General features: G+C 55.1%; 8 non-coding genes across 8 annotated transcripts; all 8 read left to right on the forward strand.

Moving 5' to 3' along the window:
* The first annotated feature begins 241 nt into the window (after positions 1-241).
* Positions 242-360, forward strand: LOC138563477 (5S ribosomal RNA). The gene has a single exon (XR_011299454.1). It is a non-coding gene; the product is annotated as a 5S ribosomal RNA (ribosomal RNA).
* Positions 361-3,319: 2,959 nt separating this feature from the next.
* Positions 3,320-3,438, forward strand: LOC138563488 (5S ribosomal RNA). Its single transcript, XR_011299465.1, has one exon. It is a non-coding gene; the product is annotated as a 5S ribosomal RNA (ribosomal RNA).
* Positions 3,439-6,382: 2,944 nt separating this feature from the next.
* On the forward strand, positions 6,383-6,501 carry LOC138563499 (5S ribosomal RNA). The gene has a single exon (XR_011299476.1). It is a non-coding gene; the product is annotated as a 5S ribosomal RNA (ribosomal RNA).
* A 2,744-nt stretch (positions 6,502-9,245) lies between these two features.
* Positions 9,246-9,364, forward strand: LOC138563510 (5S ribosomal RNA). The gene has a single exon (XR_011299488.1). It is a non-coding gene; the product is annotated as a 5S ribosomal RNA (ribosomal RNA).
* Positions 9,365-11,452: 2,088 nt separating this feature from the next.
* LOC138563521 (5S ribosomal RNA) lies at positions 11,453-11,571 on the forward strand. The gene has a single exon (XR_011299499.1). It is a non-coding gene; the product is annotated as a 5S ribosomal RNA (ribosomal RNA).
* A 2,754-nt stretch (positions 11,572-14,325) lies between these two features.
* LOC138563532 (5S ribosomal RNA) lies at positions 14,326-14,444 on the forward strand. The gene has a single exon (XR_011299510.1). It is a non-coding gene; the product is annotated as a 5S ribosomal RNA (ribosomal RNA).
* Positions 14,445-17,388: 2,944 nt separating this feature from the next.
* On the forward strand, positions 17,389-17,507 carry LOC138563543 (5S ribosomal RNA). Its single transcript, XR_011299521.1, has one exon. It is a non-coding gene; the product is annotated as a 5S ribosomal RNA (ribosomal RNA).
* A 2,944-nt stretch (positions 17,508-20,451) lies between these two features.
* On the forward strand, positions 20,452-20,570 carry LOC138563555 (5S ribosomal RNA). The gene has a single exon (XR_011299533.1). It is a non-coding gene; the product is annotated as a 5S ribosomal RNA (ribosomal RNA).
* The last annotated feature ends 329 nt before the right edge of the window (positions 20,571-20,899 follow it).

Consider the following 20,899-nt stretch of genomic DNA (forward strand, 5'->3'; position numbering starts at 1 on the left):
GAGCCGACACAGCACAAGAGGCTCGGAATCGGCTGACTCTTAGTGCAGAAACACACTGCCGAGGACAGCGTTCAGCATTGCAAGAGGGGTGGGGACGTCAGAGCCGACACAGCACAAGAGGCTCGGAATCGGCACACTCTTAGAGCAGAAACACACTGCCGAGGACAGCGTTCAGCATTGCAAGAGGGGGGTGGATGCCGAGCTGACACAGCACAAGAGGCTCGGAATCGGCGCACTCCTCGCCTACGGCCATACCACCCTGAATGCGCCCGATCTCGTCCGATCTCGGAAGCTAAGCAGGGTCGGGCCTGGTTAGTACTTGGATGGGAGACCGCCTGGGAATACCAGGTGCTGTAGGCATTTTGCTACTCTGTCCCCGATAGGTGGCGTTCGTCTTCTCCGCCTTGAGCTATCATTTTCCTCCATTCTCCTTTTAATTTTAACAAACACAGCGCGTGAAAAAGGCAAAGGGGCAGCCAGCAGCCCTTGCTCCAATACAGACCCCCGTCAGTAGCGAACACGTTTTCGCCAAACTAACTTGGAGCAGCACACTCCAGCAGCGGGAGGCTGAATCGACGGCAGCTTGTCGGCTCGGATGGAGCAAAAAAGAGCAGCTCGTGTCCCTGCCAAAGCTCCTTCAGCGTCTTTCTGTTTTCTCTCGAGTGGGCCCTTTCCCTGCCATTGAAACGTGGACACGCAAGGCCCCCTACAGCTAGTGGAGGGAAGTGGATGGGTCTCATCTGCATATGTGGGGTCTAGAGGTAGAGTGCACCTTGGGAGACAGGGGGACACTTGGAGCGGGAACTGCTCACGGGGGGAGAGGGGCCTTCAAGAGGCAGGAAGGGAGGCCACATCATGCCTCTCGTCTCCATAGCCAGGCCTCTGGATGGGGAAGAAGTGGCGGTCACCCTAAGCTTCCTAGAAGTCCCAGCTGGGCCCCATGCTACCTAATAATCTCGCCTGATCGAGCCTGATCGAGCGCTGGTCGAGCCGAGGCGAGCCTTCAGCCTAGGGGCCCAGGAGCCCAGGAGCCCAGGGTCTGGCCTCGGTCCTTCCCATGTGCAGGGAGTCGGCCTTCAGCTGATGCCTGACCTGGGCAGGGCTGGGCTGGGCTGGGCTGGGCTGGGCTGGGCTGGGGGCCTCAGCTGCTGTTCCTGGGCTTGCTTCTTTCCTGGACGTGTAGGCCACCCGCCGGAGAAGGTGAGGCCCTCAGCTGACATTGCCCTCCGCCTTCCCGACGCTTGGGTGAGTGCTAGTGTGGTTTGATCTGAATTTACGGGCGGCTTCTTTGCAAACGTTTGCCAAACCAACTTGGAGCACCAATGGGGTAGAGAATCAGCCTTCAGCTGATGCCTGCCTGCGCTGTGCTGGGTTGGGGGCCTCAGTTGCTGTTACTGGGCCTGCTTCTTTCCTGCACTTGTAGGCCACCAGCCGGAGAAGGTAAGGGCTGCAACCAACATCGCCCTCTGCCTTCCAAGGGGTCGAGGAGACTGGAGCAGGAAAATTGGGTGTGTGTTTATTTCTTATTTTTTAGAGGTGCTTTTTTTTCCTTTTTATAAGGAACCGACGCTTGGGTGAGTGCTAGTGTGGCTTGAGCTGAATTTACAGGCAGCTTCTTTGCAAACATTTGCCAAACCAACTTGGAGCAGCACTGGGTTAGAGAGTCAGCCTTCAGGTGTTCCCTGCATGGGCTAGGCTGGGCTGGGGGCCTCAGTTGCTGTTACTGGGCCTGCTTCTTTCCTGAACTTGTAGGCCACCAGCCGGAGAAGGTAAGGGCCTCAACCAACATCGCCCTTTGCCTTCCAAGGAGTCGAGGAGACCGGAGCAGGAAAATTGTGTGTGTGTTTATTTCTTATTTTTTAGAGGTGCTTTTTTCCCCCTTTTTATAAGGAACCGACGCTTGGGTGAGTGCTAGTGTGGTTTGATCTGAATTTACGGGCGGCTTCTTTGCAAACGTTTGCCAAACCAACTTGGAGCACCACTGGGTTAGAGAATCAGCCTTCAGCTGATGCCTGCCTGGGCTGTGCTGGGTTGGGGGCCTCAGTTGCTGTTACTGGGCCTGCTTCTTTCCTGCACTTGTAGGCCACCAGCCGGAGAAGGTAAGGGCCGCAACCAACATCGCCCTCTGCCTTCCAAGGAGTCGAGGAGACCGGAGCAGGAAAATTGTGTGTGTGTTTATTTCTTATTTTTTAGAGGTGCTTTTTTTCCTTTTTATAAGGACCCGACGCTTGGGTGAGTGCTAGTGTGGCTTGAGCTGAATTTACAGGCAGCTTCTTTGCAAACTTTTGCCAAACCAACTTGGAGCAGCACTGGGTTAGAGAGTCAGCCTTCAGGTGTTCCCTGCATGGGCTGGGCTGGGCTGGGGGCCTCGGTTGCTGTTACTGGGCCTGCTTCTTTCCTGCACTCGTAGACCACCAGCAGAGAAGGTAAGGAAGGGCCTTAACCCACGTCGACCTCTGCCTTCCAAAGAGTCGAGGAGACCCCAGCAGGAAAATTGTGTGTGTGTGTGTGTGTTTATTTCTTTCTTTTAGAGATTTATTTTTATTTTTGTAAGGAACTGACGCTTGGTAGAGTGAGTGCTAGTGTGGCTTGAGCTGAATTTACAGGCAGTTTCTTTGCAAACATGAATAGGCAAGCGGGTATTTCAAAAGTGGGTGCATGAAGCTGCTCGTTGCTTTTCCAAGCCGGCAGCTGTGGCTCCTGAGCTTGAGGCAAAAAAAGAGCAGCAGCACACTGCAGAGGACAGCGTTCAGCATTGCAAGAGGGGTGTGGACTTCAGAGCCGACACAGCACAAGAGGCTCGGAATCGGCTGACTCTTAGAGCAGAAACACACTGCCGAGGACAGCGTTCAGCATTGCAAGAGGGGTGTGGACGTCAGAGCCGACACAGCACAAGAGGCTCGGAATCGGCTGACTCTTAGTGCAGAAACACACTGCCGAGGACAGCGTTCAGCATTGCAAGAGGGGTGGGGACGTCACAGCCGACACAGCACAAGAGGCTCGGAATCGGCTGACTCTTAGTGCAGAAACACACTGCCGAGGACAGCGTTCAGCATTGCAAGAGGGGTGGGGACGTCACAGCCGACACAGCACAAGAGGCTCGGAATCGGCTGACTCTTAGTGCAGAAACACACTGCCGAGGACAGCGTTCAGCATTGCAAGAGGGGTGGGGACGTCAGAGCCGACACAGCACAAGAGGCTCGGAATCGGCACACTCTTAGAGCAGAAACACACTGCCGAGGACAGCGTTCAGCATTGCAAGAGGGGGGTGGATGCCGAGCTGACACAGCACAAGAGGCTCGGAATCGGCGCACTCCTCGCCTACGGCCATACCACCCTGAATGCGCCCGATCTCGTCCGATCTCGGAAGCTAAGCAGGGTCGGGCCTGGTTAGTACTTGGATGGGAGACCGCCTGGGAATACCAGGTGCTGTAGGCATTTTGCTACTCTGTCCCCGATAGGTGGCGTTCGTCTTCTCCGCCTTGAGCTATCATTTTCCTCCATTCTCCTTTTAATTTTAACAAACACAGCGCGTGAAAAAGGCAAAGGGGCAGCCAGCAGCCCTTGCTCCAATACAGACCCCCGTCAGTAGCGAACACGTTTTCGCCAAACTAACTTGGAGCAGCACACTCCAGCAGCGGGAGGCTGAATCGACGGCAGCTTGTCGGCTCGGATGGAGCAAAAAAGAGCAGCTCGTGTCCCTGCCAAAGCTCCTTCAGCGTCTTTCTGTTTTCTCTCGAGTGGGCCCTTTCCCTGCCATTGAAACGTGGACACGCAAGGCCCCCTACAGCTAGTGGAGGGAAGTGGATGGGTCTCATCTGCATATGTGGGGTCTAGAGGTAGAGTGCACCTTGGGAGACAGGGGGACACTTGGAGCGGGAACTGCTCACGGGGGGAGAGGGGCCTTCAAGAGGCAGGAAGGGAGGCCACATCATGCCTCTCGTCTCCATAGCCAGGCCTCTGGATGGGGAAGAAGTGGCGGTCACCCTAAGCTTCCTAGAAGTCCCAGCTGGGCCCCATGCTACCTAATAATCTCGCCTGATCGAGCCTGATCGAGCGCTGGTCGAGCCTTCAGCCTAGGGGCCCAGGAGCCCAGGAGCCCAGGGTCTGGCCTCGGTCCTTCCCATGTGCAGGGAGTCGGCCTTCAGCTGATGCCTGACCTGGGCAGGGCTGGGCTGGGCTGGGCTGGGCTGGGCTGGGGGCCTCAGCTGCTGTTCCTGGGCTTGCTTCTTTCCTGGACGTGTAGGCCACCCGCCGGAGAAGGTGAGGCCCTCAGCTGACATTGCCCTCCGCCTTCCCGACGCTTGGGTGAGTGCTAGTGTGGTTTGATCTGAATTTACGGGCGGCTTCTTTGCAAACGTTTGCCAAACCAACTTGGAGCACCAATGGGGTAGAGAATCAGCCTTCAGCTGATGCCTGCCTGCGCTGTGCTGGGTTGGGGGCCTCAGTTGCTGTTACTGGGCCTGCTTCTTTCCTGCACTTGTAGGCCACCAGCCGGAGAAGGTAAGGGCTGCAACCAACATCGCCCTCTGCCTTCCAAGGGGTCGAGGAGACTGGAGCAGGAAAATTGGGTGTGTGTTTATTTCTTATTTTTTAGAGGTGCTTTTTTTTCCTTTTTATAAGGAACCGACGCTTGGGTGAGTGCTAGTGTGGCTTGAGCTGAATTTACAGGCAGCTTCTTTGCAAACATTTGCCAAACCAACTTGGAGCAGCACTGGGTTAGAGAGTCAGCCTTCAGGTGTTCCCTGCATGGGCTAGGCTGGGCTGGGGGCCTCAGTTGCTGTTACTGGGCCTGCTTCTTTCCTGAACTTGTAGGCCACCAGCCGGAGAAGGTAAGGGCCTCAACCAACATCGCCCTTTGCCTTCCAAGGAGTCGAGGAGACCGGAGCAGGAAAATTGTGTGTGTGTTTATTTCTTATTTTTTAGAGGTGCTTTTTTCCCCCTTTTTATAAGGAACCGACGCTTGGGTGAGTGCTAGTGTGGTTTGATCTGAATTTACGGGCGGCTTCTTTGCAAACGTTTGCCAAACCAACTTGGAGCACCACTGGGTTAGAGAATCAGCCTTCAGCTGATGCCTGCCTGGGCTGTGCTGGGTTGGGGGCCTCAGTTGCTGTTACTGGGCCTGCTTCTTTCCTGCACTTGTAGGCCACCAGCCGGAGAAGGTAAGGGCCGCAACCAACATCGCCCTCTGCCTTCCAAGGAGTCGAGGAGACCGGAGCAGGAAAATTGTGTGTGTGTTTATTTCTTATTTTTTAGAGGTGCTTTTTTTCCTTTTTATAAGGACCCGACGCTTGGGTGAGTGCTAGTGTGGCTTGAGCTGAATTTACAGGCAGCTTCTTTGCAAACTTTTGCCAAACCAACTTGGAGCAGCACTGGGTTAGAGAGTCAGCCTTCAGGTGTTCCCTGCATGGGCTGGGCTGGGCTGGGGGCCTCGGTTGCTGTTACTGGGCCTGCTTCTTTCCTGCACTCGTAGACCACCAGCAGAGAAGGTAAGGAAGGGCCTTAACCCACGTCGACCTCTGCCTTCCAAAGAGTCGAGGAGACCCCAGCAGGAAAATTGTGTGTGTGTGTGTGTGTTTATTTCTTTCTTTTAGAGATTTATTTTTATTTTTGTAAGGAACTGACGCTTGGTAGAGTGAGTGCTAGTGTGGCTTGAGCTGAATTTACAGGCAGTTTCTTTGCAAACATGAATAGGCAAGCGGGTATTTCAAAAGTGGGTGCATGAAGCTGCTCGTTGCTTTTCCAAGCCGGCAGCTGTGGCTCCTGAGCTTGAGGCAAAAAAAGAGCAGCAGCACACTGCAGAGGACAGCGTTCAGCATTGCAAGAGGGGTGTGGACTTCAGAGCCGACACAGCACAAGAGGCTCGGAATCGGCTGACTCTTAGAGCAGAAACACACTGCCGAGGACAGCGTTCAGCATTGCAAGAGGGGTGTGGACGTCAGAGCCGACACAGCACAAGAGGCTCGGAATCGGCTGACTCTTAGTGCAGAAACACACTGCCGAGGACAGCGTTCAGCATTGCAAGAGGGGTGGGGACGTCACAGCCGACACAGCACAAGAGGCTCGGAATCGGCTGACTCTTAGTGCAGAAACACACTGCCGAGGACAGCGTTCAGCATTGCAAGAGGGGTGGGGACGTCACAGCCGACACACCACAAGAGGCTCGGAATCGGCTGACTCTTAGTGCAGAAACACACTGCCGAGGACAGCGTTCAGCATTGCAAGAGGGGTGGGGACGTCAGAGCCGACACAGCACAAGAGGCTCGGAATCGGCACACTCTTAGAGCAGAAACACACTGCCGAGGACAGCGTTCAGCATTGCAAGAGGGGGGTGGATGCCGAGCTGACACAGCACAAGAGGCTCGGAATCGGCGCACTCCTCGCCTACGGCCATACCACCCTGAATGCGCCCGATCTCGTCCGATCTCGGAAGCTAAGCAGGGTCGGGCCTGGTTAGTACTTGGATGGGAGACCGCCTGGGAATACCAGGTGCTGTAGGCATTTTGCTACTCTGTCCCCGATAGGTGGCGTTCGTCTTCTCCGCCTTGAGCTATCATTTTCCTCCATTCTCCTTTTAATTTTAACAAACACAGCGCGTGAAAAAGGCAAAGGGGCAGCCAGCAGCCCTTGCTCCAATACAGACCCCCGTCAGTAGCGAACACGTTTTCGCCAAACTAACTTGGAGCAGCACACTCCAGCAGCGGGAGGCTGAATCGACGGCAGCTTGTCGGCTCGGATGGAGCAAAAAAGAGCAGCTCGTGTCCCTGCCAAAGCTCCTTCAGCGTCTTTCTGTTTTCTCTCGAGTGGGCCCTTTCCCTGCCATTGAAACGTGGACACGCAAGGCCCCCTACAGCTAGTGGAGGGAAGTGGATGGGTCTCATCTGCATATGTGGGGTCTAGAGGTAGAGTGCACCTTGGGAGACAGGGGGACACTTGGAGCGGGAACTGCTCACGGGGGGAGAGGGGCCTTCAAGAGGCAGGAAGGGAGGCCACATCATGCCTCTCGTCTCCATAGCCAGGCCTCTGGATGGGGAAGAAGTGGCGGTCACCCTAAGCTTCCTAGAAGTCCCAGCTGGGCCCCATGCTACCTAATAATCTCGCCTGATCGAGCCTGATCGAGCGCTGGTCGAGCCTTCAGCCTAGGGGCCCAGGAGCCCAGGAGCCCAGGGTCTGGCCTCGGTCCTTCCCATGTGCAGGGAGTCGGCCTTCAGCTGATGCCTGACCTGGGCAGGGCTGGGCTGGGCTGGGCTGGGCTGGGCTGGGGGCCTCAGCTGCTGTTCCTGGGCTTGCTTCTTTCCTGGACGTGTAGGCCACCCGCCGGAGAAGGTGAGGCCCTCAGCTGACATTGCCCTCCGCCTTCCCGACGCTTGGGTGAGTGCTAGTGTGGTTTGATCTGAATTTACGGGCGGCTTCTTTGCAAACGTTTGCCAAACCAACTTGGAGCACCAATGGGGTAGAGAATCAGCCTTCAGCTGATGCCTGCCTGCGCTGTGCTGGGTTGGGGGCCTCAGTTGCTGTTACTGGGCCTGCTTCTTTCCTGCACTTGTAGGCCACCAGCCGGAGAAGGTAAGGGCTGCAACCAACATCGCCCTCTGCCTTCCAAGGGGTCGAGGAGACTGGAGCAGGAAAATTGGGTGTGTGTTTATTTCTTATTTTTTAGAGGTGCTTTTTTTTCCTTTTTATAAGGAACCGACGCTTGGGTGAGTGCTAGTGTGGCTTGAGCTGAATTTACAGGCAGCTTCTTTGCAAACATTTGCCAAACCAACTTGGAGCAGCACTGGGTTAGAGAGTCAGCCTTCAGGTGTTCCCTGCATGGGCTAGGCTGGGCTGGGGGCCTCAGTTGCTGTTACTGGGCCTGCTTCTTTCCTGAACTTGTAGGCCACCAGCCGGAGAAGGTAAGGGCCTCAACCAACATCGCCCTTTGCCTTCCAAGGAGTCGAGGAGACCGGAGCAGGAAAATTGTGTGTGTGTTTATTTCTTATTTTTTAGAGGTGCTTTTTTCCCCCTTTTTATAAGGAACCGACGCTTGGGTGAGTGCTAGTGTGGTTTGATCTGAATTTACGGGCGGCTTCTTTGCAAACGTTTGCCAAACCAACTTGGAGCACCACTGGGTTAGAGAATCAGCCTTCAGCTGATGCCTGCCTGGGCTGTGCTGGGTTGGGGGCCTCAGTTGCTGTTACTGGGCCTGCTTCTTTCCTGCACTTGTAGGCCACCAGCCGGAGAAGGTAAGGGCCGCAACCAACATCGCCCTCTGCCTTCCAAGGAGTCGAGGAGACCGGAGCAGGAAAATTGTGTGTGTGTTTATTTCTTATTTTTTAGAGGTGCTTTTTTTCCTTTTTATAAGGACCCGACGCTTGGGTGAGTGCTAGTGTGGCTTGAGCTGAATTTACAGGCAGCTTCTTTGCAAACTTTTGCCAAACCAACTTGGAGCAGCACTGGGTTAGAGAGTCAGCCTTCAGGTGTTCCCTGCATGGGCTGGGCTGGGCTGGGGGCCTCGGTTGCTGTTACTGGGCCTGCTTCTTTCCTGCACTCGTAGACCACCAGCAGAGAAGGTAAGGAAGGGCCTTAACCCACGTCGACCTCTGCCTTCCAAAGAGTCGAGGAGACCCCAGCAGGAAAATTGTGTGTGTGTGTGTGTGTTTATTTCTTTCTTTTAGAGATTTATTTTTATTTTTGTAAGGAACTGACGCTTGGTAGAGTGAGTGCTAGTGTGGCTTGAGCTGAATTTACAGGCAGTTTCTTTGCAAACATGAATAGGCAAGCGGGTATTTCAAAAGTGGGTGCATGGAGCTGCTCGTTGCTTTTCCAAGCCGGCAGCTGTGGCTCCTGAGCTTGAGGCAAAAAAAGAGCAGCAGCACACTGCAGAGGACAGCGTTCAGCATTGCAAGAGGGGTGTGGACTTCAGAGCCGACACAGCACAAGAGGCTCGGAATCGGCTGACTCTTAGAGCAGAAACACACTGCCGAGGACAGCGTTCAGCATTGCAAGAGGGGTGTGGACGTCAGAGCCGACACAGCACAAGAGGCTCGGAATCGGCTGACTCTTAGTGCAGAAACACACTGCCGAGGACAGCGTTCAGCATTGCAAGAGGGGTGGGGACGTCAGAGCCGACACAGCACAAGAGGCTCGGAATCGGCACACTCTTAGAGCAGAAACACACTGCCGAGGACAGCGTTCAGCATTGCAAGAGGGGGGTGGATGCCGAGCTGACACAGCACAAGAGGCTCGGAATCGGCGCACTCCTCGCCTACGGCCATACCACCCTGAATGCGCCCGATCTCGTCCGATCTCGGAAGCTAAGCAGGGTCGGGCCTGGTTAGTACTTGGATGGGAGACCGCCTGGGAATACCAGGTGCTGTAGGCATTTTGCTACTCTGTCCCCGATAGGTGGCGTTCGTCTTCTCCGCCTTGAGCTATCATTTTCCTCCATTCTCCTTTTAATTTTAACAAACACAGCGCGTGAAAAAGGCAAAGGGGCAGCCAGCAGCCCTTGCTCCAATACAGACCCCCGTCAGTAGCGAACACGTTTTCGCCAAACTAACTTGGAGCAGCACACTCCAGCAGCGGGAGGCTGAATCGACGGCAGCTTGTCGGCTCGGATGGAGCAAAAAAGAGCAGCTCGTGTCCCTGCCAAAGCTCCTTCAGCGTCTTTCTGTTTTCTCTCGAGTGGGCCCTTTCCCTGCCATTGAAACGTGGACACGCAAGGCCCCCTACAGCTAGTGGAGGGAAGTGGATGGGTCTCATCTGCATATGTGGGGTCTAGAGGTAGAGTGCACCTTGGGAGACAGGGGGACACTTGGAGCGGGAACTGCTCACGGGGGGAGAGGGGCCTTCAAGAGGCAGGAAGGGAGGCCACATCATGCCTCTCGTCTCCATAGCCAGGCCTCTGGATGGGGAAGAAGTGGCGGTCACCCTAAGCTTCCTAGAAGTCCCAGCTGGGCCCCATGCTACCTAATAATCTCGCCTGATCGAGCCTGATCGAGCGCTGGTCGAGCCGAGGCGAGCCTTCAGCCTAGGGGCCCAGGAGCCCAGGGTCTGGCCTCGGTCCTTCCCATGTGCAGGGAGTCGGCCTTCAGCTGATGCCTGACCTGGGCAGGGCTGGGCTGCGCTGGGCTGGGCTGGGCTGGGGGCCTCAGCTGCTGTTCCTGGGCTTGCTTCTTTCCTGGACGTGTAGGCCACCCGCCGGAGAAGGTGAGGCCCTCAGCTGACATTGCCCTCCGCCTTCCCGACGCTTGGGTGAGTGCTAGTGTGGTTTGATCTGAATTTACGGGCGGCTTCTTTGCAAACGTTTGCCAAACCAACTTGGAGCACCAATGGGGTAGAGAATCAGCCTTCAGCTGATGCCTGCCTGCGCTGTGCTGGGTTGGGGGCCTCAGTTGCTGTTACTGGGCCTGCTTCTTTCCTGCACTTGTAGGCCACCAGCCGGAGAAGGTAAGGGCTGCAACCAACATCGCCCTCTGCCTTCCAAGGGGTCGAGGAGACTGGAGCAGGAAAATTGGGTGTGTGTTTATTTCTTATTTTTTAGAGGTGCTTTTTTTTCCTTTTTATAAGGAACCGACGCTTGGGTGAGTGCTAGTGTGGCTTGAGCTGAATTTACAGGCAGCTTCTTTGCAAACATTTGCCAAACCAACTTGGAGCAGCACTGGGTTAGAGAGTCAGCCTTCAGGTGTTCCCTGCATGGGCTAGGCTGGGCTGGGGGCCTCGGTTGCTGTTACTGGGCCTGCTTCTTTCCTGCACTCGTAGACCACCAGCAGAGAAGGTAAGGAAGGGCCTTAACCCACGTCGACCTCTGCCTTCCAAAGAGTCGAGGAGACCCCAGCAGGAAAATTGTGTGTGTGTGTGTGTGTTTATTTCTTTCTTTTAGAGATTTATTTTTATTTTTGTAAGGAACTGACGCTTGGTAGAGTGAGTGCTAGTGTGGCTTGAGCTGAATTTACAGGCAGTTTCTTTGCAAACATGAATAGGCAAGCGGGTATTTCAAAAGTGGGTGCATGGAGCTGCTCGTTGCTTTTCCAAGCCGGCAGCTGTGGCTCCTGAGCTTGAGGCAAAAAAAGAGCAGCAGCACACTGCAGAGGACAGCGTTCAGCATTGCAAGAGGGGTGTGGACTTCAGAGCCGACACAGCACAAGAGGCTCGGAATCGGCTGACTCTTAGAGCAGAAACACACTGCCGAGGACAGCGTTCAGCATTGCAAGAGGGGTGTGGACGTCAGAGCCGACACAGCACAAGAGGCTCGGAATCGGCTGACTCTTAGTGCAGAAACACACTGCCGAGGACAGCGTTCAGCATTGCAAGAGGGGTGGGGACGTCAGAGCCGACACAGCACAAGAGGCTCGGAATCGGCACACTCTTAGAGCAGAAACACACTGCCGAGGACAGCGTTCAGCATTGCAAGAGGGGGGTGGATGCCGAGCTGACACAGCACAAGAGGCTCGGAATCGGCGCACTCCTCGCCTACGGCCATACCACCCTGAATGCGCCCGATCTCGTCCGATCTCGGAAGCTAAGCAGGGTCGGGCCTGGTTAGTACTTGGATGGGAGACCGCCTGGGAATACCAGGTGCTGTAGGCATTTTGCTACTCTGTCCCCGATAGGTGGCGTTCGTCTTCTCCGCCTTGAGCTATCATTTTCCTCCATTCTCCTTTTAATTTTAACAAACACAGCGCGTGAAAAAGGCAAAGGGGCAGCCAGCAGCCCTTGCTCCAATACAGACCCCCGTCAGTAGCGAACACGTTTTCGCCAAACTAACTTGGAGCAGCACACTCCAGCAGCGGGAGGCTGAATCGACGGCAGCTTGTCGGCTCGGATGGAGCAAAAAAGAGCAGCTCGTGTCCCTGCCAAAGCTCCTTCAGCGTCTTTCTGTTTTCTCTCGAGTGGGCCCTTTCCCTGCCATTGAAACGTGGACACGCAAGGCCCCCTACAGCTAGTGGAGGGAAGTGGATGGGTCTCATCTGCATATGTGGGGTCTAGAGGTAGAGTGCACCTTGGGAGACAGGGGGACACTTGGAGCGGGAACTGCTCACGGGGGGAGAGGGGCCTTCAAGAGGCAGGAAGGGAGGCCACATCATGCCTCTCGTCTCCATAGCCAGGCCTCTGGATGGGGAAGAAGTGGCGGTCACCCTAAGCTTCCTAGAAGTCCCAGCTGGGCCCCATGCTACCTAATAATCTCGCCTGATCGAGCCTGATCGAGCGCTGGTCGAGCCGAGGCGAGCCTTCAGCCTAGGGGCCCAGGAGCCCAGGAGCCCAGGGTCTGGCCTCGGTCCTTCCCATGTGCAGGGAGTCGGCCTTCAGCTGATGCCTGACCTGGGCAGGGCTGGGCTGGGCTGGGCTGGGCTGGGCTGGGGGCCTCAGCTGCTGTTCCTGGGCTTGCTTCTTTCCTGGACGTGTAGGCCACCCGCCGGAGAAGGTGAGGCCCTCAGCTGACATTGCCCTCCGCCTTCCCGACGCTTGGGTGAGTGCTAGTGTGGTTTGATCTGAATTTACGGGCGGCTTCTTTGCAAACGTTTGCCAAACCAACTTGGAGCACCAATGGGGTAGAGAATCAGCCTTCAGCTGATGCCTGCCTGCGCTGTGCTGGGTTGGGGGCCTCAGTTGCTGTTACTGGGCCTGCTTCTTTCCTGCACTTGTAGGCCACCAGCCGGAGAAGGTAAGGGCTGCAACCAACATCGCCCTCTGCCTTCCAAGGGGTCGAGGAGACTGGAGCAGGAAAATTGGGTGTGTGTTTATTTCTTATTTTTTAGAGGTGCTTTTTTTTCCTTTTTATAAGGAACCGACGCTTGGGTGAGTGCTAGTGTGGCTTGAGCTGAATTTACAGGCAGCTTCTTTGCAAACATTTGCCAAACCAACTTGGAGCAGCACTGGGTTAGAGAGTCAGCCTTCAGGTGTTCCCTGCATGGGCTAGGCTGGGCTGGGGGCCTCAGTTGCTGTTACTGGGCCTGCTTCTTTCCTGAACTTGTAGGCCACCAGCCGGAGAAGGTAAGGGCCTCAACCAACATCGCCCTTTGCCTTCCAAGGAGTCGAGGAGACCGGAGCAGGAAAATTGTGTGTGTGTTTATTTCTTATTTTTTAGAGGTGCTTTTTTCCCCCTTTTTATAAGGAACCGACGCTTGGGTGAGTGCTAGTGTGGTTTGATCTGAATTTACGGGCGGCTTCTTTGCAAACGTTTGCCAAACCAACTTGGAGCACCACTGGGTTAGAGAATCAGCCTTCAGCTGATGCCTGCCTGGGCTGTGCTGGGTTGGGGGCCTCAGTTGCTGTTACTGGGCCTGCTTCTTTCCTGCACTTGTAGGCCACCAGCCGGAGAAGGTAAGGGCCGCAACCAACATCGCCCTCTGCCTTCCAAGGAGTCGAGGAGACCGGAGCAGGAAAATTGTGTGTGTGTTTATTTCTTATTTTTTAGAGGTGCTTTTTTTCCTTTTTATAAGGACCCGACGCTTGGGTGAGTGCTAGTGTGGCTTGAGCTGAATTTACAGGCAGCTTCTTTGCAAACTTTTGCCAAACCAACTTGGAGCAGCACTGGGTTAGAGAGTCAGCCTTCAGGTGTTCCCTGCATGGGCTGGGCTGGGCTGGGGGCCTCGGTTGCTGTTACTGGGCCTGCTTCTTTCCTGCACTCGTAGACCACCAGCAGAGAAGGTAAGGAAGGGCCTTAACCCACGTCGACCTCTGCCTTCCAAAGAGTCGAGGAGACCCCAGCAGGAAAATTGTGTGTGTGTGTGTGTGTTTATTTCTTTCTTTTAGAGATTTATTTTTATTTTTGTAAGGAACTGACGCTTGGTAGAGTGAGTGCTAGTGTGGCTTGAGCTGAATTTACAGGCAGTTTCTTTGCAAACATGAATAGGCAAGCGGGTATTTCAAAAGTGGGTGCATGGAGCTGCTCGTTGCTTTTCCAAGCCGGCAGCTGTGGCTCCTGAGCTTGAGGCAAAAAAAGAGCAGCAGCACACTGCAGAGGACAGCGTTCAGCATTGCAAGAGGGGTGTGGACTTCAGAGCCGACACAGCACAAGAGGCTCGGAATCGGCTGACTCTTAGAGCAGAAACACACTGCCGAGGACAGCGTTCAGCATTGCAAGAGGGGTGTGGACGTCAGAGCCGACACAGCACAAGAGGCTCGGAATCGGCTGACTCTTAGTGCAGAAACACACTGCCGAGGACAGCGTTCAGCATTGCAAGAGGGGTGGGGACGTCAGAGCCGACACAGCACAAGAGGCTCGGAATCGGCACACTCTTAGAGCAGAAACACACTGCCGAGGACAGCATTCAGCATTGCAAGAGGGGGGTGGATGCCGAGCTGACACAGCACAAGAGGCTCGGAATCGGCGCACTCCTCGCCTACGGCCATACCACCCTGAATGCGCCCGATCTCGTCCGATCTCGGAAGCTAAGCAGGGTCGGGCCTGGTTAGTACTTGGATGGGAGACCGCCTGGGAATACCAGGTGCTGTAGGCATTTTGCTACTCTGTCCCCGATAGGTGGCGTTCGTCTTCTCCGCCTTGAGCTATCATTTTCCTCCATTCTCCTTTTAATTTTAACAAACACAGCGCGTGAAAAAGGCAAAGGGGCAGCCAGCAGCCCTTGCTCCAATACAGACCCCCGTCAGTAGCGAACACGTTTTCGCCAAACTAACTTGGAGCAGCACACTCCAGCAGCGGGAGGCTGAATCGACGGCAGCTTGTCGGCTCGGATGGAGCAAAAAAGAGCAGCTCGTGTCCCTGCCAAAGCTCCTTCAGCGTCTTTCTGTTTTCTCTCGAGTGGGCCCTTTCCCTGCCATTGAAACGTGGACACGCAAGGCCCCCTACAGCTAGTGGAGGGAAGTGGATGGGTCTCATCTGCATATGTGGGGTCTAGAGGTAGAGTGCACCTTGGGAGACAGGGGGACACTTGGAGCGGGAACTGCTCACGGGGGGAGAGGGGCCTTCAAGAGGCAGGAAGGGAGGCCACATCATGCCTCTCGTCTCCATAGCCAGGCCTCTGGATGGGGAAGAAGTGGCGGTCACCCTAAGCTTCCTAGAAGTCCCAGCTGGGCCCCATGCTACCTAATAATCTCGCCTGATCGAGCCTGATCGAGCGCTGGTCGAGCCTTCAGCCTAGGGGCCCAGGAGCCCAGGAGCCCAGGGTCTGGCCTCGGTCCTTCCCATGTGCAGGGAGTCGGCCTTCAGCTGATGCCTGACCTGGGCAGGGCTGGGCTGGGCTGGGCTGGGCTGGGCTGGGGGCCTCAGCTGCTGTTCCTGGGCTTGCTTCTTTCCTGGACGTGTAGGCCACCCGCCGGAGAAGGTGAGGCCCTCAGCTGACATTGCCCTCCGCCTTCCCGACGCTTGGGTGAGTGCTAGTGTGGTTTGATCTGAATTTACGGGCGGCTTCTTTGCAAACGTTTGCCAAACCAACTTGGAGCACCAATGGGGTAGAGAATCAGCCTTCAGCTGATGCCTGCCTGCGCTGTGCTGGGTTGGGGGCCTCAGTTGCTGTTACTGGGCCTGCTTCTTTCCTGCACTTGTAGGCCACCAGCCGGAGAAGGTAAGGGCTGCAACCAACATCGCCCTCTGCCTTCCAAGGGGTCGAGGAGACTGGAGCAGGAAAATTGGGTGTGTGTTTATTTCTTATTTTTTAGAGGTGCTTTTTTTTCCTTTTTATAAGGAACCGACGCTTGGGTGAGTGCTAGTGTGGCTTGAGCTGAATTTACAGGCAGCTTCTTTGCAAACATTTGCCAAACCAACTTGGAGCAGCACTGGGTTAGAGAGTCAGCCTTCAGGTGTTCCCTGCATGGGCTAGGCTGGGCTGGGGGCCTCAGTTGCTGTTACTGGGCCTGCTTCTTTCCTGAACTTGTAGGCCACCAGCCGGAGAAGGTAAGGGCCTCAACCAACATCGCCCTTTGCCTTCCAAGGAGTCGAGGAGACCGGAGCAGGAAAATTGTGTGTGTGTTTATTTCTTATTTTTTAGAGGTGCTTTTTTCCCCCTTTTTATAAGGAACCGACGCTTGGGTGAGTGCTAGTGTGGTTTGATCTGAATTTACGGGCGGCTTCTTTGCAAACGTTTGCCAAACCAACTTGGAGCACCACTGGGTTAGAGAATCAGCCTTCAGCTGATGCCTGCCTGGGCTGTGCTGGGTTGGGGGCCTCAGTTGCTGTTACTGGGCCTGCTTCTTTCCTGCACTTGTAGGCCACCAGCCGGAGAAGGTAAGGGCCGCAACCAACATCGCCCTCTGCCTTCCAAGGAGTCGAGGAGACCGGAGCAGGAAAATTGTGTGTGTGTTTATTTCTTATTTTTTAGAGGTGCTTTTTTTCCTTTTTATAAGGACCCGACGCTTGGGTGAGTGCTAGTGTGGCTTGAGCTGAATTTACAGGCAGCTTCTTTGCAAACTTTTGCCAAACCAACTTGGAGCAGCACTGGGTTAGAGAGTCAGCCTTCAGGTGTTCCCTGCATGGGCTGGGCTGGGCTGGGGGCCTCGGTTGCTGTTACTGGGCCTGCTTCTTTCCTGCACTCGTAGACCACCAGCAGAGAAGGTAAGGAAGGGCCTTAACCCACGTCGACCTCTGCCTTCCAAAGAGTCGAGGAGACCCCAGCAGGAAAATTGTGTGTGTGTGTGTGTGTTTATTTCTTTCTTTTAGAGATTTATTTTTATTTTTGTAAGGAACTGACGCTTGGTAGAGTGAGTGCTAGTGTGGCTTGAGCTGAATTTACAGGCAGTTTCTTTGCAAACATGAATAGGCAAGCGGGTATTTCAAAAGTGGGTGCATGAAGCTGCTCGTTGCTTTTCCAAGCCGGCAGCTGTGGCTCCTGAGCTTGAGGCAAAAAAAGAGCAGCAGCACACTGCAGAGGACAGCGTTCAGCATTGCAAGAGGGGTGTGGACTTCAGAGCCGACACAGCACAAGAGGCTCGGAATCGGCTGACTCTTAGAGCAGAAACACACTGCCGAGGACAGCGTTCAGCATTGCAAGAGGGGTGTGGACGTCAGAGCCGACACAGCACAAGAGGCTCGGAATCGGCTGACTCTTAGTGCAGAAACACACTGCCGAGGACAGCGTTCAGCATTGCAAGAGGGGTGGGGACGTCACAGCCGACACAGCACAAGAGGCTCGGAATCGGCTGACTCTTAGTGCAGAAACACACTGCCGAGGACAGCGTTCAGCATTGCAAGAGGGGTGGGGACGTCACAGCCGACACAGCACAAGAGGCTCGGAATCGGCTGACTCTTAGTGCAGAAACACACTGCCGAGGACAGCGTTCAGCATTGCAAGAGGGGTGGGGACGTCAGAGCCGACACAGCACAAGAGGCTCGGAATCGGCACACTCTTAGAGCAGAAACACACTGCCGAGGACAGCGTTCAGCATTGCAAGAGGGGGGTGGATGCCGAGCTGACACAGCACAAGAGGCTCGGAATCGGCGCACTCCTCGCCTACGGCCATACCACCCTGAATGCGCCCGATCTCGTCCGATCTCGGAAGCTAAGCAGGGTCGGGCCTGGTTAGTACTTGGATGGGAGACCGCCTGGGAATACCAGGTGCTGTAGGCATTTTGCTACTCTGTCCCCGATAGGTGGCGTTCGTCTTCTCCGCCTTGAGCTATCATTTTCCTCCATTCTCCTTTTAATTTTAACAAACACAGCGCGTGAAAAAGGCAAAGGGGCAGCCAGCAGCCCTTGCTCCAATACAGACCCCCGTCAGTAGCGAACACGTTTTCGCCAAACTAACTTGGAGCAGCACACTCCAGCAGCGGGAGGCTGAATCGACGGCAGCTTGTCGGCTCGGATGGAGCAAAAAAGAGCAGCTCGTGTCCCTGCCAAAGCTCCTTCAGCGTCTTTCTGTTTTCTCTCGAGTGGGCCCTTTCCCTGCCATTGAAACGTGGACACGCAAGGCCCCCTACAGCTAGTGGAGGGAAGTGGATGGGTCTCATCTGCATATGTGGGGTCTAGAGGTAGAGTGCACCTTGGGAGACAGGGGGACACTTGGAGCGGGAACTGCTCACGGGGGGAGAGGGGCCTTCAAGAGGCAGGAAGGGAGGCCACATCATGCCTCTCGTCTCCATAGCCAGGCCTCTGGATGGGGAAGAAGTGGCGGTCACCCTAAGCTTCCTAGAAGTCCCAGCTGGGCCCCATGCTACCTAATAATCTCGCCTGATCGAGCCTGATCGAGCGCTGGTCGAGCCTTCAGCCTAGGGGCCCAGGAGCCCAGGAGCCCAGGGTCTGGCCTCGGTCCTTCCCATGTGCAGGGAGTCGGCCTTCAGCTGATGCCTGACCTGGGCAGGGCTGGGCTGGGCTGGGCTGGGCTGGGCTGGGGGCCTCAGCTGCTGTTCCTGGGCTTGCTTCTTTCCTGGACGTGTAGGCCACCCGCCGGAGAAGGTGAGGCCCTCAGCTGACATTGCCCTCCGCCTTCCCGACGCTTGGGTGAGTGCTAGTGTGGTTTGATCTGAATTTACGGGCGGCTTCTTTGCAAACGTTTGCCAAACCAACTTGGAGCACCAATGGGGTAGAGAATCAGCCTTCAGCTGATGCCTGCCTGCGCTGTGCTGGGTTGGGGGCCTCAGTTGCTGTTACTGGGCCTGCTTCTTTCCTGCACTTGTAGGCCACCAGCCGGAGAAGGTAAGGGCTGCAACCAACATCGCCCTCTGCCTTCCAAGGGGTCGAGGAGACTGGAGCAGGAAAATTGGGTGTGTGTTTATTTCTTATTTTTTAGAGGTGCTTTTTTTTCCTTTTTATAAGGAACCGACGCTTGGGTGAGTGCTAGTGTGGCTTGAGCTGAATTTACAGGCAGCTTCTTTGCAAACATTTGCCAAACCAACTTGGAGCAGCACTGGGTTAGAGAGTCAGCCTTCAGGTGTTCCCTGCATGGGCTAGGCTGGGCTGGGGGCCTCAGTTGCTGTTACTGGGCCTGCTTCTTTCCTGAACTTGTAGGCCACCAGCCGGAGAAGGTAAGGGCCTCAACCAACATCGCCCTTTGCCTTCCAAGGAGTCGAGGAGACCGGAGCAGGAAAATTGTGTGTGTGTTTATTTCTTATTTTTTAGAGGTGCTTTTTTCCCCCTTTTTATAAGGAACCGACGCTTGGGTGAGTGCTAGTGTGGTTTGATCTGAATTTACGGGCGGCTTCTTTGCAAACGTTTGCCAAACCAACTTGGAGCACCACTGGGTTAGAGAATCAGCCTTCAGCTGATGCCTGCCTGGGCTGTGCTGGGTTGGGGGCCTCAGTTGCTGTTACTGGGCCTGCTTCTTTCCTGCACTTGTAGGCCACCAGCCGGAGAAGGTAAGGGCCGCAACCAACATCGCCCTCTGCCTTCCAAGGAGTCGAGGAGACCGGAGCAGGAAAATTGTGTGTGTGTTTATTTCTTATTTTTTAGAGGTGCTTTTTTTCCTTTTTATAAGGACCCGACGCTTGGGTGAGTGCTAGTGTGGCTTGAGCTGAATTTACAGGCAGCTTCTTTGCAAACTTTTGCCAAACCAACTTGGAGCAGCACTGGGTTAGAGAGTCAGCCTTCAGGTGTTCCCTGCATGGGCTGGGCTGGGCTGGGGGCCTCGGTTGCTGTTACTGGGCCTGCTTCTTTCCTGCACTCGTAGACCACCAGCAGAGAAGGTAAGGAAGGGCCTTAACCCACGTCGACCTCTGCCTTCCAAAGAGTCGAGGAGACCCCAGCAGGAAAATTGTGTGTGTGTGTGTGTGTTTATTTCTTTCTTTTAGAGATTTATTTTTATTTTTGTAAGGAACTGACGCTTGGTAGAGTGAGTGCTAGTGTGGCTTGAGCTGAATTTACAGGCAGTTTCTTTGCAAACATGAATAGGCAAGCGGGTATTTCAAAAGTGGGTGCATGAAGCTGCTCGTTGCTTTTCCAAGCCGGCAGCTGTGGCTCCTGAGCTTGAGGCAAAAAAAGAGCAGCAGCACACTGCAGAGGACAGCGTTCAGCATTGCAAGAGGGGTGTGGACTTCAGAGCCGACACAGCACAAGAGGCTCGGAATCGGCTGACTCTTAGAGCAGAAACACACTGCCGAGGACAGCGTTCAGCATTGCAAGAGGGGTGTGGACGTCAGAGCCGACACAGCACAAGAGGCTCGGAATCGGCTGACTCTTAGTGCAGAAACACACTGCCGAGGACAGCGTTCAGCATTGCAAGAGGGGTGGGGACGTCACAGCCGACACAGCACAAGAGGCTCGGAATCGGCTGACTCTTAGTGCAGAAACACACTGCCGAGGACAGCGTTCAGCATTGCAAGAGGGGTGGGGACGTCACAGCCGACACAGCACAAGAGGCTCGGAATCGGCTGACTCTTAGTGCAGAAACACACTGCCGAGGACAGCGTTCAGCATTGCAAGAGGGGTGGGGACGTCAGAGCCGACACAGCACAAGAGGCTCGGAATCGGCACACTCTTAGAGCAGAAACACACTGCCGAGGACAGCGTTCAGCATTGCAAGAGGGGGGTGGATGCCGAGCTGACACAGCACAAGAGGCTCGGAATCGGCGCACTCCTCGCCTACGGCCATACCACCCTGAATGCGCCCGATCTCGTCCGATCTCGGAAGCTAAGCAGGGTCGGGCCTGGTTAGTACTTGGATGGGAGACCGCCTGGGAATACCAGGTGCTGTAGGCATTTTGCTACTCTGTCCCCGATAGGTGGCGTTCGTCTTCTCCGCCTTGAGCTATCATTTTCCTCCATTCTCCTTTTAATTTTAACAAACACAGCGCGTGAAAAAGGCAAAGGGGCAGCCAGCAGCCCTTGCTCCAATACAGACCCCCGTCAGTAGCGAACACGTTTTCGCCAAACTAACTTGGAGCAGCACACTCCAGCAGCGGGAGGCTGAATCGACGGCAGCTTGTCGGCTCGGATGGAGCAAAAAAGAGCAGCTCGTGTCCCTGCCAAAGCTCCTTCAGCGTCTTTCTGTTTTCTCTCGAGTGGGCCCTTTCCCTGCCATTGAAACG

The sequence above is a fragment of the Ambystoma mexicanum genome, chromosome 1q (genome assembly GCF_040938575.1).
Source record: "Ambystoma mexicanum isolate Mex_15411 chromosome 1q, UKY_AmexF1_1, whole genome shotgun sequence".
Taxonomy (NCBI): Eukaryota; Metazoa; Chordata; class Amphibia; order Caudata; family Ambystomatidae; genus Ambystoma; species Ambystoma mexicanum.